This window comes from Centrocercus urophasianus, unplaced genomic scaffold, assembly GCF_019232065.1.
Source record: "Centrocercus urophasianus isolate 14NV4802_14NV808 unplaced genomic scaffold, USGS_Curo_1.0 seq_13, whole genome shotgun sequence".
Taxonomy (NCBI): domain Eukaryota; kingdom Metazoa; phylum Chordata; class Aves; order Galliformes; family Phasianidae; genus Centrocercus; species Centrocercus urophasianus.
Window position 1 is genome coordinate 10,980,362 of NW_024884475.1, and position 16,897 is coordinate 10,997,258.

The 16,897-nt window shown below is 37.7% G+C and overlaps 1 protein-coding gene across 5 annotated transcripts in view; it reads left to right on the top strand.

Moving 5' to 3' along the window:
• The window catches only part of JAKMIP1 (janus kinase and microtubule interacting protein 1), a 129,630-nt gene that overhangs the window by 12,130 nt on the left and 100,603 nt on the right, over positions 1-16,897 (top strand). Inside the window, exon 1 of one of the 5 annotated variants that reach the window (XM_042812215.1) lies at positions 951-968. The exons of 2 other annotated variants lie outside the window; for them this stretch is intronic. The gene's annotated coding sequence lies outside the window, so the exon portion shown is untranslated. Of the gene's footprint in view, positions 1-950; positions 969-12,863; positions 13,022-16,897 lie in introns of those variants that run through there. 2 more of the 5 variants (XM_042812211.1, XM_042812214.1) reach the window with 2 other exon arrangements.

Here is a 16,897-nt window from a genome sequence, read left to right on the forward strand (position 1 = left end):
AAAAAAAAAAAAAAAAGAAAGGAAAAGAAAAGAAAAAAGAAAAAGTTATGGTTAACACCGCAATTTGTTATGTGCAAGAAATTCTTGACTGACAGATATGCTATGTATACTTCATGGCTTTTCTGACTGTAGAAAGCTGAGATATTTTGGAATAAAAAGAAAAGGAAAGTAAAAGAAAAGAAAAGAAGCTTTTTATGAGAATTTAGAAGCTGAGACCAAGCACAGCTTGATTCAAAGTGTTTTCAGTAGAGCTTTCCTAAACACGATAACCAAGATCAGACCTGGATAAAGTGTGTTTTTTTAGAAACTTGTAGGATAAGAATGAAGACCTGGTAACTGCAACACATTCTATTTCTACAGACTTTAAACTTCTTTTTTCTTTTTATCTTCCACTGCAAAGGAAAAGATAAGAAAAACTCAAAGGATTTAGAGGTTTTATTCTTTGCCAGCAGGCATAGAGCATCATTTGGGAAGGACTTGTGAAATATCACATATTTTCCCTAACTGTTAAATTTTTAAAAAGCGTTGGATTTTGCTTGCTGTGTTTCAATAAAAAAGTACCTTTTCAGGTTGTATCTGAAAACACACCCAGTTCTTCCTCTGCTTCCCCTTGAATTCAAACTCTTTGGAACAAGGTCTTCCCTGTACTATTAATTCTAGCTTTGTTGTCAAGGCAATAAATGTGATAATACATCCAGTATGTTCTAGCATGTGTTAGAAGAGTTGTAGACAGGTGGCATATGCTTTAACAAGATGTGGCTTTGCTACTTTCAGTCTGTCTATCCTTGAGCTTTTCATCTGTATGTCTTACGTGGTTCTAAGGATGGTGGGTTTATTTGTTTTGCATTGTTTTCACCTGGACAATGCCCTTACTGTATCCTGGCAGCTCAGTTTTGTTTTTGTTTTTGTTTTTGTTTTCTAGATGAAGAGAACGTGTTTATGTGAGGAGCAGTCCAATTTTCAGCAAGGTTCTCTCAACATCTCTGAATTTCCAAATAATATCAAATACCGTTAATATCAAAGGACTTTGTCCAGATTAATTTCAAAAAGTTTTTTTTCTTTCAACTGATACTGTTATGTTTCCTTAAGAGTCTTTGGGTATATGTTTAATACTTTGATAGATCTTCTAGAAACAAATAGCAAAGTTACAGTCACACAATTTTCATCTTAAGAGTGTGTGAATGAACTCAAATTGCTCTGTCTGCAAGAAATTCTGCTTCTTTCTTGTTAAGATGTTTTGCAGGTGTGACTGTGAAAGTAGCTATCTATCAAAAGTCACTTGATTTGATTTATGTTTTAAGTAATTCACGGTGTGAGATTTGCCAGACATGTGATACATACCTTAGTAATAGGAACACAAAGTGACAAGCATTGTATTCAAGTTACAAAAATGTGGAGAGGAGCTGTGAGAGTGGTTTCTAAAGCCAATAAGGACAGGGCAGTTATTTCTGTCTGTAATACTGCTGTAAGGCAGCAGAATGTGCAGATGTACTGTCCTGAACTGCTATTGCATGCTGCAGTGGAATTGCCAGGTGACAGCTGGAAGCAGTGGTTGAGCACCAGGTGAGAAGGTGCAGCTAACTCCAGGAGCTCAGGTGCAAGCAATGCACCTGAGTGATTGGAAGGAGTGGACCCTGGATCCATCCCCTCCTCTTCCTCATTAAATATTTAGCAGCTGAGAAGGGTAGCATCTTTCTGAGTACAGATGGTGTTCCTCTTGAGCTTGTGGCTCATGTGTTCCTCTTGAGCTGTCATGGCCATTGGAAGGGGTGAGTAATTTTCCTTTTTTCCCCTCTTTTCTACTTGGTGTTTCTCTGTAAAGTTTGTAGCCTGCTAGAAGTTACTGCTCTTGTGCTCTTTTGCCATATGTGCACTTTAGGTGGTTAGGTATGCATTGGATTGACTGTTTGTGGGCAGTAATGTGTATGTTCTTAGAAGTCATAGCTTGTTTGCTATGCATTAGGTATACACAGTGAATGTGTCCAGTGTGATTTTATGTAAATGTATATTTTTGGCAAGTATGCAATTCTTTATAGGCAGGAAAAGTAGAGATGTTCAGATCAAAGTACCTTCTTTTCTGTTTTGTGCCAAATGGGATACTCAACGCTAATGTTCTTAGATCATGGTGACTGTATTAGGTCAGAGATGGAGACATACACCTAAACTTTTGATTTATCTAAAAGTATAATTGACAAAACGAGCTCAACGTGTTGTGCACTACCTGTGTGGTATGCTGTCATCATTCTGTAACTTCCAGCATGCTTTTTCCAAAGTGTTAAATAATGAATTTGTGCTATTGGAACATGTTTGTCCACTGCTATTCTGAATTCCTTCTTCCTTTTTTTTACCATGCTTGGAAAAAGCCTTTCTTTTCTGTGTTACTTTTACATTTTGAGTTTCCATGCAAGCTCACAAAGTCTTCTGAGCCAGAAGTTAGGAGAAATGCTGTCATATATGCATGCTGTCTCTGAGCTGGCACTTACGGTCACAGGGTGCAGGGTGAGATAGGGTTGAACTTACCCGAACAGATATGTTTGATCTTAACAGTACATGGGATAGTGCTTAGGAGAGGGCCTCTACACATCTCCAGTGTAGTAGATACCCAAATTGATAATGGAATTTTATTGGACTTGTATAACTACAGAAATAAGTGATAAAAATTAAAATGCGATTATCCTTTGGAAAGGGAAAGAACAGGCTATTTAATAATAAACATTAAAAACGAGGGGGGAAAAAGGAGACCTAATAGTAGGTAGAGCAAAATGGGGAGGCTGTTTTCATTTTTTTTTTTTTTTTTAATAAGGGAGTAATTTTATCCAATGAGGCACAAGAATTTACATTTTATATGCATTATGATGGCAGTGAATTAGATATGCTTTGATAAACATAGTGTTACAGTCTTAGTGTATGACATGGTCACTTGACAATGCTGATTTGATTGGAGCAGTCCTAGGCATGTAATTGCATTTTTGTTAATTCAACAAAATCAAATTTAAAAAAAAAAGGGGGGGGGGGGGGGGCCCCGCTCGTGACCCTAATGAGCTCCAACAAAGCAAAGTGCAAGGTTTTGCACTTGGGTTGGTTGAGGCAATCCCCAGTATGTACACAGACTGGGAAAAGAACTCAAGAATAGCCCTGCAGAGGAGGACTTAGGGGTCCTGGTAGGTGAAAAACAGAACATTAGCCAGTAGTGCATGCTTGCAGCCTGAAAGGCCAATGGTATTCAGGGTTCTATCAGAAGAGAAGTGGCCAGCAGAGAGAGGAAGATGATTGACTTCCTCTCTTCTGCCCTTGTGTGGCTCCAGCTGGAGTACAGCATCTAGGTCTGGGGACCCCAATACAGGAAAGATGTGCAGCTTTTGGAGAGTGTCCAGAGGAGGGCCACTGAGATGATCCAAGGGCTGGAGCAACTTTCCTGTGAAGAGAGGCTGAAGAATCTGAGCTTGTTCAGCCTTAAGGAGAGAAGGCTCCAGGGAGACCTCACTGTGGACTTCCAATATTTAAAGAGAGTTCACAAACATGAAGGAAAAAAAAATATATATATTTTTTACTTGTGTAGATAGTGGTAGGGGGAATGGTTTTAAAGTTAAGGAAGGGAGATAAAGATGAGATGTCAAGGGAAGTTTTTTTTTTGTTTTTTTTTTTTTTTTTAACTGAGGGAGTGGTGAGATGATGGAACAGGTTGCCTGGAGAGGCTGTGAATGCCCTGCAACTGGAGGTATTTAAGGCCAGGTTGGATGGGGCCCTGGGCAATCTGATCTAGTATTTTAGTATCTGATCTAGGCCTATTTTACTTAGACAGAAGTTGTCGATACGAGGGCTTTCCTTTATCATAGTATGCTGTATCATATCTTTTTCTAATATCCCTTTGGTTTTCTCTTCCATTATTCTATAAACGTTTTGCAGATATTGGAAAATCCAACACTGATCTAGCAGCTGGCAACCCTGCCTCTGTCAGGGAGGTTGGAACTTGTTGGTCCTTGAGGTCTCTTCCAGTCTAAGCCATTCTATGAAATGACAGCATAGTGTTGTGACAGCTGGAGCTGAAGGTTTCGGCTTTGAAATTTTAAGTAAGGAGTTCCTATTTTCACCCTGTGGCTTTGTCTTCTTCTTTCCTTAGCAGGAAGCCCCATATTAATATCTGGAGACCAGGTACTGTTGTGTAAGTTGCTTTTGCTATTTATTTATTAAGATGTCCTTTCACTGTGAAATACTGGCTCAATTAGGAAGCACTCTCAGCTTTCTCTCTGCAAATGTTACTTGCTTAAAAACAAAACTTTGGAAATGACTTAAAGTAGACTAAGTAAAAACAGCCATTGTTAAGATACCTTTATTTGAATGGTTCTTTGAGTGGTTCTATTTTAAGGAGATATGGTACAATGTCAAGATAAAGACTTGCTTTCTAGGAGCTACTGCTTTGTCCTCATGACAACCAGTAGTTTCACAAAAAGAGCTGGCACTTTTCTTCGTAGTTTCCAGCAAGGGTGAGGTCTTCAAAAGAAACTGATTCACAACAAGTTTTACTTTTACTTAGTATCTGAACATGTATACGCTGTTACAAGGTTGCATTGTTGTTGCTGTTTTTATTCTTTAGACAAAACAACTTTCACTGAACACTGAAACCATGCTTATGAGTTCCATTATGTGTCTCACGCGTTCGACTGCCGGCTTCTGCTCGCTGCTGTCTTATCAGGTGACAGCTTCCCGTTTGCTCAATGCTCATGGAGAAATAAACCATCCTGTAGTAATATTCTGATTAGGATCTTCTTTAGTTTATCTCATCAGAAGGATATTATATCAACTGAGTTCCATTTCTTAGATCACAATTTCTGAGACACTGCTTGTCCCTGGCCTATTTTATTTAGACAGAAGTTGTTGATACGAGGGCTTTCCTTTATCATAGTATGCTGTATCATATCTTTGTCAAATATCCTTTTGGTGGTTTTCTCTTCCATTATTCAATAAAGGTTTTGCAGATATTGGAAAATCCAACACTGAATACCATCCAGTGAGCAAGCGAAGTATCTCATTCCTCTTTTAATCTCTGCTAGTCCTAAAGATCCCTGCACCATTTCTAACAAAAGCCTGAAAGTCTGGTAACAGTGGGAATTCCTGGAAGTGTCAGTGCCAATTTATGTTGTTTAAAAATTCATTATTTTTCAAATGCATCCATTTGTTGCAAATATTAAGGGCTGTTCATGCAGATGTTATAGCATTTTGGAACAGGGTGTGGGTTAAATGCTCTTAATTACTTCCTGTGTGAAGCCAGGAGTTGGACTTGACGATCACATGGGTCTCTTCCAACTCTGTATGTTCTATGATTATTTCATCAAACAAAAATGTTTAGAAAATCCTGTTATGTCTTATTCAAGTATTTGAAGTGAATCCAAAATAATAACATTAATTTTTTCTTGGGCATGTTGGCAAAAAAATTGGTGTTTTTTATTTTGCATCTAACACATCTACTTTCACAGTCAGTTAAATTAGAGTGCTTATCTAATATATTAATAGATGGGGAAAAAAGCAGTTGTATCTATTCAACTATGTATACTTAAAAAAAAAAAAAAGAGGGGGGGGGGGGAATTGCAGTACATTAAAATAACATTAGATGTTCAGTAAGCAGAAATAGGTGAAAAAGCTGGGGATGGGTTTGGGGTGTGATTAGTCTGCAATCTCACCAGTGTTTTTTAAAAATCATACTGGGTCTGAAGGAGGTTTTCCAGTTCTCTTTCCATGCCCAGTTGCCTTTTCCTCTGTCAATCTCTCCTTATGCTGGATCCAGCATTTTTCAGCTTCTAAGATGAACTGTCCCAGAGAATGATAAAGGTTAAAAATATTGACAAAAGCAAATGGCTTGCTGCTGAGATTGATTCTCTTTCCTGAATTATCGCAGCTCTGCTGATTCAAGGCAAAATTATTTATTTATTTATTTATTTATTTAAGGTTTACACTGGTTTGATTCTGTGATCTTACTTGAGGTGTGCTGTAAGGGATAGAATGAGAGCTGTCCTTGTTCTCCCATTAGGAGATTTCCTCTAATACTGCTGCATGGAAACTGCTCCCAAGATGATATTTTCTTTGGGTACATGCCTCAGCATTTATCTTTAGTATCCTTTTCCTTCCTTGCTGGAGTTTCTCATGTCATTGCCTTCCTCAACAGCACCAGGTTGACAACTGACTGAACCACTGATATTTCACAGCAACTTTTGCTGAACTTCGATTATTTTCACTGCTTCCATGTTGAATTCCACACAGTTTAGACAACATGTTTTTCTGCAAAGCCGTCATCAGTGCCTGTCACCAGCCTGCAGATTCTATTAATAGTACCAGGTAGTATTTAATGTGGCCAACTGTAGATGCTAGTATAGGGCCAGCAGGTAAGGGCTGTATTCATGAAGACACTGATTTGTTTCAATCCAGAGGTGCAGTTCTTAAAACATCCGCATGATGTGCACTGTCTGCACTTACACTAATCTCTACTTACCATCTGTAGGTGTCTGAATTTCTAAAAGTAAGTTTTTGTATAGCTAGAGCTCATATTTTGTGTTTCCAACTTAATCCACGTTTTTCCTTCCTAAACCAGTCCCTGTTCATCTGTTTTTAACTTAAAATTTTCACTTGAAGTGGACCAAGTCAGGCGATGTATTGTGCTAAAATGGATTTGTAGTTAGGTGCCTTAAAAATGTGGTTACTGAAATCTTAATCATGCAGATTATGTTCCTGAAGAAATCTTTTGTTCAAATTGAAGCGATTCTAATACAAAATATTATAGGATGCCAGTTGCCCACTGAAACTAGGTCACATCATATAAAATAATTAAAGATTTATTGCTCCATAGGGAGGGCCATAGATCTGTAGATGAGTGTTTGGGGCACTCAATGGGGAATAATAAATTACTCTTATTCTGGGTGAATATTGCAGTCATGATGTTTGTGTGAAGGACTGTTGGAGCATGCTCTTCCCAATGCATCCTGAAAATAAAACGGATGCCTGCTTCATTTCTGAAGAATCTGGTTGAAAAACGTGAACTACGAAAAGATGGGTTAGAGCTTAATGGAGATGCCCATCTTAGGATATCTTAGAGTCAGAAATGTATCTTATTGACTGCTCTCTGCTGAGGATTGTAGAGGGGAACGTGAACTTCTCCATGTATTGTAGATGTTGTGGAAGGTCTTAACAAAAGGCTGGATGTTTTGCTTCCCTAGTGATCAGCAGCGGAACTTTTTCCTTTTCTCTCTTCTCAGCAGCAGCTTCTGAACAGAAGGAAATGCTTACTTCTTTAAGAGTAGCTTAAGTGACAGTGACTTGAATGCTTGGAACATTGACAGCCTTTCCTTCACTTCTGGGTGATTCCAATGCACTGGGCAACCAGAACAGCAGAGATATTTATAACAGTGCAAGTGATGTCGAAGCAAAATGAGAAATCTGATGGCAGCTTGTTTAACAAGGGATTCTACTTTATCAAAGGATTCTACTTTGCTCTCCTGTGCTCTGTTCTGAGTTAAGTGTTCCATGTTGAGCCTTTTTTAAAGTCACTTTCTGAAAATTAGAGTTGTTGATGATGGTACAAAACTGCAGGGAAAAAAAGATTTAATATTGTCTTGGCTCAGTTTAAATGTTATAAGGCTGAAAGAAAGCTATCAAAATGAAGATAAAAGTAAATGTGACATCATTACATAGTTATGAGACCCAATTTAGTCTAAATGTTGGACAGCAGTGAGTTCACCATGAGTGTTTTATCTGTGTAGTCAGTTGGTTCCAGTAATACAATGTCTTTGTAAAAAAGACTGCAGCTTCCAAAATTGTATGCCTCAAACCCAGAAGGTGAAATGCAGCAGTGTAGCAGTGCCTGCCTATCATTATGGGAGGATTGGATGCTATCATACACTGCATGTTTTCCTCATTAACTATGAACTGTGAAGCAACCAGTGTTACATTTTTGACTGCTTTTTGAATGAATGCAGGCATGACCTAGGTACACCACTAATAAAACTTAACTCTATTTACATGAAGCAATCTATTTTAGCAATGTTATGGAGGGCTTTCATTTAATCTAGTTGGGGACATCTTACCTTTTGTCCTGTATTGCTCAATGCCCTAATTAATGTGAGTACCAATTTAAATTAGTTTTCTGAAGAAAAGAAAAATAATCTAACTTCTCCTTCCAGGTCTCGAAAAGTTACTTCCATAGATACAGAAAATATATTTCAATGTTGCAGTTCCTAGTATTCTAATGTGTTTCCGCTTTCAGCTCCTCTACTCAGCTCGCTTTTATCCAGCATAATCATTCTCTCATTGCTTTTATTTTCCGCAAAGATTATAAACTCACTTTAGTAAGGGGGAAGGCAGATAAGGCTTAATTTTCATTTCGAAATGTATTTAGTAGGGGTGACCTCTCCTGCATGGGTTTATGTACTGACATAAAAAAAAAGTTTACATAACTTCTATTATTTTGAATGAAGCAACTTCATAATCTCCAATCAGAAATTCTACTTGTGCTCTATTATAATGTTAAAGTGAGCAGATTAAGAAGAAATATTAGTTACATAAATATGCAACTATAAGCAGTAAGCTTTTAAAGTCATTGAGTACACTAAAGATGATACTGACAGTCACCCTGTGTCGTAAAGAGGAACACCTCTCTTACATGCACAGGCTGAGAGGTTTGGGGCTCTTTAACCTGGAGAAGAGAAGGTCCTGGCGGGACCTTCCAGTACCTGAAGGAGCCTACAGGAAAGCTGGGGAGGGACTTTCTACAAGGGCATGTAGCAATGCAGCAAGAGGAAATGGTTTTAAACTAGAAGAGGTTAGATTTGGACTAGATATTAGGAAGAAATTCTCTACTGAGGGTGGTGAGACTCTGGAACAGGCTGCCCAGAGAGGTTGTGGATGACCCCTCCCTGGAAACATTCAAGGCCAGGCTGGATGGGGCTGTAAGCAACCTGGTCTAGGGGGATGTGTCCCTGCCTTTAGGAGGAGAGTTGGAGCCATGTGTTCTTAAACGTCCCTTCCAACCCAAACTATTTTATGATAAGAAGAATCCTAAATAACTATTCTTATAGAATAGTTACTTAGTAGTTAGTTAACAGTAATGCATCACTGTTATACTTTGTAACGTGAAATTCAAAAATACTTCTATTTTCATGGTAATGTTGTGTCATTTGGTGTAGTTCTTGTGTACTGCTCCCTTATGGAAACAGGATTGCTTTAAGGAGTGACTGTCAGATGAATTCTCCTCCTTCCTCCTCCTGCACTTCACTCCCAGCTGCCAGCAATATGCAGAGCAGCCAGCTGTGGGTGGAGGCAGTGCTGTGGTGCACTTCTGCTCCAGCCCTGCCCAGGAAAATGAGCATTTCTGGGACCCATTGGAAGGCAAGGCAAGCAAATTCCTATATGGAGTACCCTACAAATGAGGACATCTCTCATAAAACGTAACACATGTAGTTATGCAAAAAGTCTATTCTGCTTCTGTCAGTGTTCCACAGCAAAGCAGCCTTCAGCAGGATGAAAAATGGCATGCTTTTAATGCTGTTTGACAAGGCTGCATTGTCTGTTGTTGAAGGAATGAAAACAACAATTTATGTATGTATTTATTTAAATTCAAAAGCATGTTATCATGCAGCAGGACTTGAATCAGACATGACATGTTAAATCATGTTACTTAAACTATTTATTCATCTGTTTGGAGCATTTTTATTTCAAGAATTTGCCTCAGGGTAAGTTCTTGGCTGCAGGTCATGACTATAGTAATCCTTATCCCTTAATTTTCAATTTTTATGCTTCTTCTACACTTAAGCTGATGCAAGAGGTGGTATCTTCTGCTTTCTCAGCATTCTGACAGTAGTAAATCCTCTGGTTTTTATGTAGCATAGTTTTGTTTTTTTTTTTATTTTTTTTAATTTAAACCTATTTAAGGACACCATACTTCGATTACTTTCATGAATTTTTAGAGCACTGGCTATTGAAATTTGTAAGGAAAAAGCAGAAAAATAAGGAAGCATTTGATTCCGTGGTGTATTTGGACTTAAAGGACAATTAGTGCAAATATACCAACTGACTGTGTTTTGTGGTAATTAAGCATTTTAGAGAAGTCACCTAGCCCTTTTATTTTATAATGTGAAAATTTTTTAGTGGTTTCAGAAGTTAGTTTTAAAATTCTGATGAAGACTTTTCTTCATTTTCTGAGTATGAGAAATAAATATCCATTTGGATTTGTTTAGCCATTTCATATTTCACGATCCCCCAGTGTTAGTGCCTCATGTATTCCTGGTTGCTACTCTCTCCAGTTGAGCACAAACAACACAAAAGAAGGAAAGCAGTACTTTGTTCATTTGATTGTATTGTTTCCTCTTAATGTTTATGATGTTTCTTCGTTAGCAGTCCAATATCTTTAGTTATGTTACATCTTTTGAGAACTCCTCAGTTTTTCAAAAAGTAAACTGCTTCTTGCAATAAAACTCCTGTCACATATTCAGTTTAATTTGTAGCCCTGAATCTGTTGAAGATTTTTGCATAATGCCTTGAGTTCTGCAGTAATTGCTCTGTCTCTCTTGTGTTGTATAACAGGAAGGTCCCTCCCAGATAGAGAGAGGTTCCAGTCCTACTTCTACAAGGGTTACATGGACTTATTTCATTCAAGTCACTGCTGTTTAAGAAGATCTTTACTATTTTTGAGAAGTATAGTAATCTTTACAGCGCAGTGTCAGCCTGCTTCTTCTTACATCAAAAAGTAGTAATGAAAAATCAAGAAGTATTAATCAGAGTGTCTTGGTGGTCAGGAAGTCATGGAGTGCTCTCAGCACAGCAGGGTTTCAGTTTGTGTTGATGGTTCTGATGCTGACTGTTGATGCTGACTGTTCTGTTCCATAATTGATGGAAATGCAATTCACTGTTCTGCCAGAAAGTCCTCCTATATAAAGACATTTCAAAGCAAAGAGCCTGTTCCAAATATATAACCAGGATGCACTTTTTCTCCTAATTATTTTGCTATTGAAGTGACCGAAAAGTTCAGATAATTTCACAGAGTGATCACCTCATCACAGTATTTTGCTGATGGCTTTCTGAGTTTTAGATTTGGGATGGCCATATCTAAAGATGAAGTTTTCTAGAAATTTATGATTGCCAATTTTTTCTTAAATAATATCCCAGGTAAAATTAAGTCTAGTTTTGTTTAAAGTAGTAATATCTAGCAAAACTCAGATACTCTCAATGTCCTCTATTAGTTATTAGGGCCCTACATGTCCTAAAGGCATGTTGGTACTTTAAAGGTCTGTATGTTAGTGTAAGAATTTTGCTGTTGATTTCTGATTCTCTTGATAGGGCTGAGATGTTAAGACAGCTATTGAAATAATGATCTATATTTCATCTAAATGCAGAAACATAAATTTGAAAAGTGTTGTCTTTCTCCCCCTATCCAGTTAATGAGCATCTGTAATGAAATTGAAAATTAAATAAAAATTATGAATCAAGAGTATGTGCGGTTTTTTTTTCTTTTTTTTGAAGTAAGATATGCTATATGAATTTGATTTCTTTCTATAATTTCTGGCATGATTATATGTAGCAAGGGAATGTTTTTTACTTCAGTTTAAGCATATATACAAGCCTTTTCTTCAAAAGGATGCACTGAATTAAAAAAAGAAAGCACTTCACAGATACACACTACTGCAACCTTACTTCTACCATGCTCTTACTATTTGAGATACTACTTTTTACTGCCAAGCTATTTCTCAGGAGCATTCACTTTCTACTACTCCCCACCTTTAACTTTAAAAGTGTAATTATGGATTATGTGTTTTGAACTCTAATGAAGGCTCTTCTAGGGTGGGGAGGGTGGCTGTAGGATGTGGCAGTGGTCCACAGTCTGTCTCAAGCTGTAAAACTGTTAATGAGTTACTGTAAAACCGTATGCTGCTTTTGTCCTACTAAGTCATTTGACGTAAGCTTATACTGATGGTAACAGAGCCAATTTCTGCGCTGTTTAAGAAAGGCTGGATGGATGTGGTGTTGGCAATGTTGAAGTCTGTGAAGTTCACCCATTGTTTTGATACACTAGAAATACCGAGCAATGGAACTGCAGGAGGCACTCTGAAGCATGACTCTCCTTGCCTGGGAGAACTGCTGTTTCCACCATCAATAATAGTCCTAATTTTCTTATTTTTTTGATGAAGATGTTTGATGGCAACCCAGAACACTTCCCAGGATTTCATCAGATTAATTCACAGTTAATCTGTCCTTTGTGAACTTTTTGATTAAGCAATCAAGAAGAAAGAAAGCTTGGCAAGTTCAAAAATGGAATGCTATTGAAAACAATTATCCCTGCAATAAATCCTCTTCAGTAGTGTAAAAACCCATGTTCATGTAAGCACGTTTTTGGTGCTGTTATTTGGAAAACCCAGTGATCTGGAAGCCATTAAGAACTTTTTCATTAAATTTTTTTCTAGCCTCTGTTTTAATAGTGTAAGCATTCAGTACTAAGAAAGCTGAGAATACTAACAAGAGTTTAAGAGCTAGAAATACTTAGAAAAGACCACACTCACTAACGTTTAGAGATACTTTCCTAGTTCTCGCAGCAAAACCTGAAAATGAGAAGTAACACCTCTAGAAGTTCAGTGAGCTGCAAAGGAGGATGATGCTCCACTGAATCAAGAAAAATGAAGCAGTCAGACATTGCTAGAAACCCAATTCCTTATTTAGGGTGACTGGGATGTTTTTATCTATTCCGACCAACAGAAGTGCTTTATGTACAGAAAACGATCATAAAACAATTTTCTTTAGCAGCATTTGTTTAGGGAAACTATTAAATCATGGCCTGAACCAGGTGCCTGATTGAGCACCTGCTGAAAGGTGTGGCTGCCCAGGTGCAACAATTTACCTGTGCTTCTCAGGTGACCTGTGTCCAGTCATTCTTGTGCTTATTTAAGGGCTAGCCTCTGAAGGGAGTGGATGAAGGCCATTTTCAGAGATGGGAAAAATTCCAAAGCTAGAGACCGTCATCGCTGGCTGGGTGAGACAATTTTTTCCTGTATGTGATTATTGATATTCCTAACAATATTTGATTTGGTACCACAAAACTTATAAGAAGCTGTTTTGCTGCTTCCTAGGACAAACAGTTCTCTGAAGTCCCAGAATCATAGAATGGCCAAAAAGATAAACTCAACAATTCTACATATAGATTATTACAGGATAAGCAGGAATACTTCCATAAAGTTAAGGAGAAGGGAAGTAGTAATTAGAAAAAGAACTGATATATTGAATTTATTCTCATATCTTTCAGTAAGATAAAAATAGCTAAGATTGCTAAGAGAAGCATGTTATATCAGGATCAGTAATGTAGAAGTTCAACTGAAAATTAGCTTTTGGTGGAAAGTGGAACTTCTGAGGAGTTATGATATGATTGCAAGTAAGATGCTAAAGGAGAAATACTTTTAATAATACTCCTAAGGTGGCTTAAAAGTATTAAAAGCACTTTCCAAAAGGATAGGTGCTTCTACTAAGTGGAATGTTAAAGGTAATTGAAACTGACCACACCATGACGGAGCAGCCTGCTAATGCAAAAGCAGGTCAAAAATTATCTTGCTAACCAAAATCACCTGCACCTGTTCTGCTGCTTCCTGAGCATTTTTTAATTAAAATATTAACCTCACCGGTTATTGTAGTTTCTTTGTCTTTGGCAGTCTTTCTAGTTAAGAAAATCCCTATTTTCAGTAAGGTTGTTTATGTTCCTCAAAGGAAAACCCGTAGGAATTACCTCAAAAATCCAGGTGTATCTTGAATTGAAAAAAACCCCAATTGCTCAGTTGGTAAGTTCCTTGACAATAAAAAATTTCTTGGTGTGGGATAGGTTTTCTGATGCTATTTGCCTGTTTGAAACACCAAAATACTGTTTTTTGTTGTAGAAAATCCAGAAACATCTAGAGATTTGTGTGTGCACACATGTACTTTTTTTAACAAAAAGAGTGAATAGGTTTTTACCTTTGTCTCTGTTCTTTCAAAGGTTAGACTTCAGGGCTGGCAGCTATCTAGGGGAGAGCAGGAAGTAAAGGTGTGTGATTTGGCTTGAAGGGGAAATAAAGAACTTCCCTGGGGGAAGTGGAGAGGAAGAAGTATCACTGCTGACTTCTAATGGAAGGAAAAATTATAATATTTATTACTAAGTACTGCAACTTTGAAATTTCAATGGAAACTTAGATTTTGAGGCTGGAATATCTAAATATGTTATTCTATTACAATCCACAGTTTAATAGGCTTTTTGTGCCAAAAGATGGGATTACTGCTTATATGTTATACTGTATGAAGTGTGAGCGATCAAAGCATCGCTGTTCTCTGGAGTGCTTGTGACCAGTCCTGCAATTCTTGTGCTCTAAACTGAACATATTTTACCTTCTTTCTGTGGTGTTGTCATGTCTGAACTCTTACATCTGCATGGCAGTAGTACCCTTAATGATGAGCTTCTGGCACTGTGGGAGCTTCTTCCCACTCCTTTCAGGAGCCTTGATGCAGTAGGTGATGAGAGTCCTGAATATCTTTGCATTAGGAAGTGAAATGAAAATTTAGCAGCAATGCTGTATTTCTGTTCTGTTCCCAGTCAGTGGAATGAATAACAATAGATTAAGAATTTAAATACTAAAATAACACAGTACTGCAACAAAAAATGTTAGCAAGGACAAGTGATGCTATTGAAGACTGAAAAGTAACTTGGTTTAATCATATACCAGCAGGAGGGAAGCAGAAAATTCATGTGATTTTTAGACAGCATCCTGTAGTTTTGCTCTGTGAAGATGAGGAGATCTTGATATGTACTTCAACTAAATGAGAGAATGGAATGGGCTAAGGCTAAAAAGGTCTCAGAGGATAGGACTGGTTCTCCATAAAAGATATCGGTGAGATAAAACTGTGCTTGCATGTTTTTTAGAGGGTATTGAACTGCTTCATTTCAATGTATACCTTAGCATTTTTCTTTGGTCACAAAGACAGTGCTATAATGTGAAAATTTTGTTAGAAGAGCAATACACTGATAACTTTAGGGGGGGGAAATGTTCATGGAAAATTTGCATGTGACTTTGCTCTCTTACGTAGCGGTTAGCAAGATATTAGGAGAGGAAAAACTGAGGCAACTCAGAAATTCATGCCTTACCTCAAGCAAAAGTAAAGCTTTCATAACAAGATTAAGTCTCGTCGGCTAAAAGGGTTGTCCTAGTTTCTTCCTATCACAGGCGGCATGTGTAATTTTGGGCAGGTTTTAAAACCTTTTTGCCTGTTCCCTGCTTAGAGAATTTCCCATTGAAAATACAAGCGATTTCTTCTTTCCTCTTTGTAGAATCTTTCAGGAGAGCACTTTTTTTCCTATTATTTTTCTTCTTAGAGCTTTTTTTCTTCTTTATTTCTCTTCTAGGGGAACTTCAAGTTGTTACAGCTCAGGATTTCAATAGAAATAGAAGGATTGAAGTTTTGAGGCAGTCTTTTTCTGCAAAATTCCTTTTCTTCCTTATTAAGGGGGGAAAAAAATATAAACAACAAATTACTGTCAGCCAAAGTGCATAAGTGCTTAAGTTTCTTCTTTCCTGTTGTGAAGCATATACACATTATTGCGTGTTGGAGTATTAGATATACAAAGCTGTCTCCAATAGCAAGTGCTGCTTGGCTTCCTCTTGATCTTGTGAAGGATTAAAACAGCTGAACTCACCCTTCGCAGTGCTGAAACTTAATTCTACCTCTGTTAGGCCTTATTCCCTTTCTCTTGATGTTAGTTTATTAGATTTCATGCAAGGGTAAATGCTACAGGAAGAACACTGAGAAATGGTTCTGTGAGAGCTGTTATGCTTTTTTCTTAAGAATATTTAACGTATACTAGCATCTAAACCGCAAACATCCTTAGACCTCCCACTTTAGTTCATTAGCCTAAGAGTTTGATGTATGATCATCATTATTATTTGAAATAGATATTCTGCTTATGCTGCTGTAACACTGTTTTACAGAGTTTACCAGCCTTGGTAATCTTGGAAAGCTGTATGAACTTCTAGTACAGTGAATATATTTTTCGTAGCACTGCTGAAATACTGGAAGTTGTAGCATGTGCATGTCATTCCTACATCTTGTAGGATGAACCTACATCAATTAAAGCAACTTGGAGTTGCTTTTTTTCTTAAAAATAAAAGCATTTGTAGATTTTCAATTATGTATTAATATAATATGAATATCCACAATATCAGTACTTAATGAGGATCAACTATGTATTATGGCACAGCTTCATGTGAGCTTGTGGCTTCAGGTGTGTGCAGATGTGACAAATCTTAATGATGTGCACTCAGTTCATCCACGTGGAAGAGCAAACCTTCACCAGTCAGTTCATCTTCCAAATAACAGTGTTGGATGCCCACTGAACTGGAAGCCAATATGTTGTTGAAAGAACAGGAAAGGGCAGGTTAGCTTCTGATTATGTGTAAAAACCGTGTTGTATTGATTAGTTTAGATGAGGCAATATAAACTAGGAAACTGATTTTAGTAATTTTTAAAGCAGAATTGCTGACAATAGTGAAACCATTATCAATGACATAACATTTCTCCATGTTCTTTCATGGATTTCTGTCTACTGTGTAAGGTAGCTGGAAAAATGGTCTAGATCTAGCCCTGCATAGAAGGATTTGGGGGTCCTGGTGGAAGAAAAACTTAATGTGAGCCAGCAGTGCTCTTGCAGCTCAGAAAGCAAATGGAATCCTGGGCTCCATCAGAAGAGAGCTGGCCATCAGGGACAGGGAGGTGATTGTCCCCCTCTACTCTGCTCTTGTGAGGTGCCATTTGGAGTACTGTGTCCAAGTCTGGAGCCCCCAGTACAAGAAAGACAGGGAGCTGTTGGAGAAGGTCCAGAGGAGAGCCGTGAAGATGATCAGGGGACTGGAGT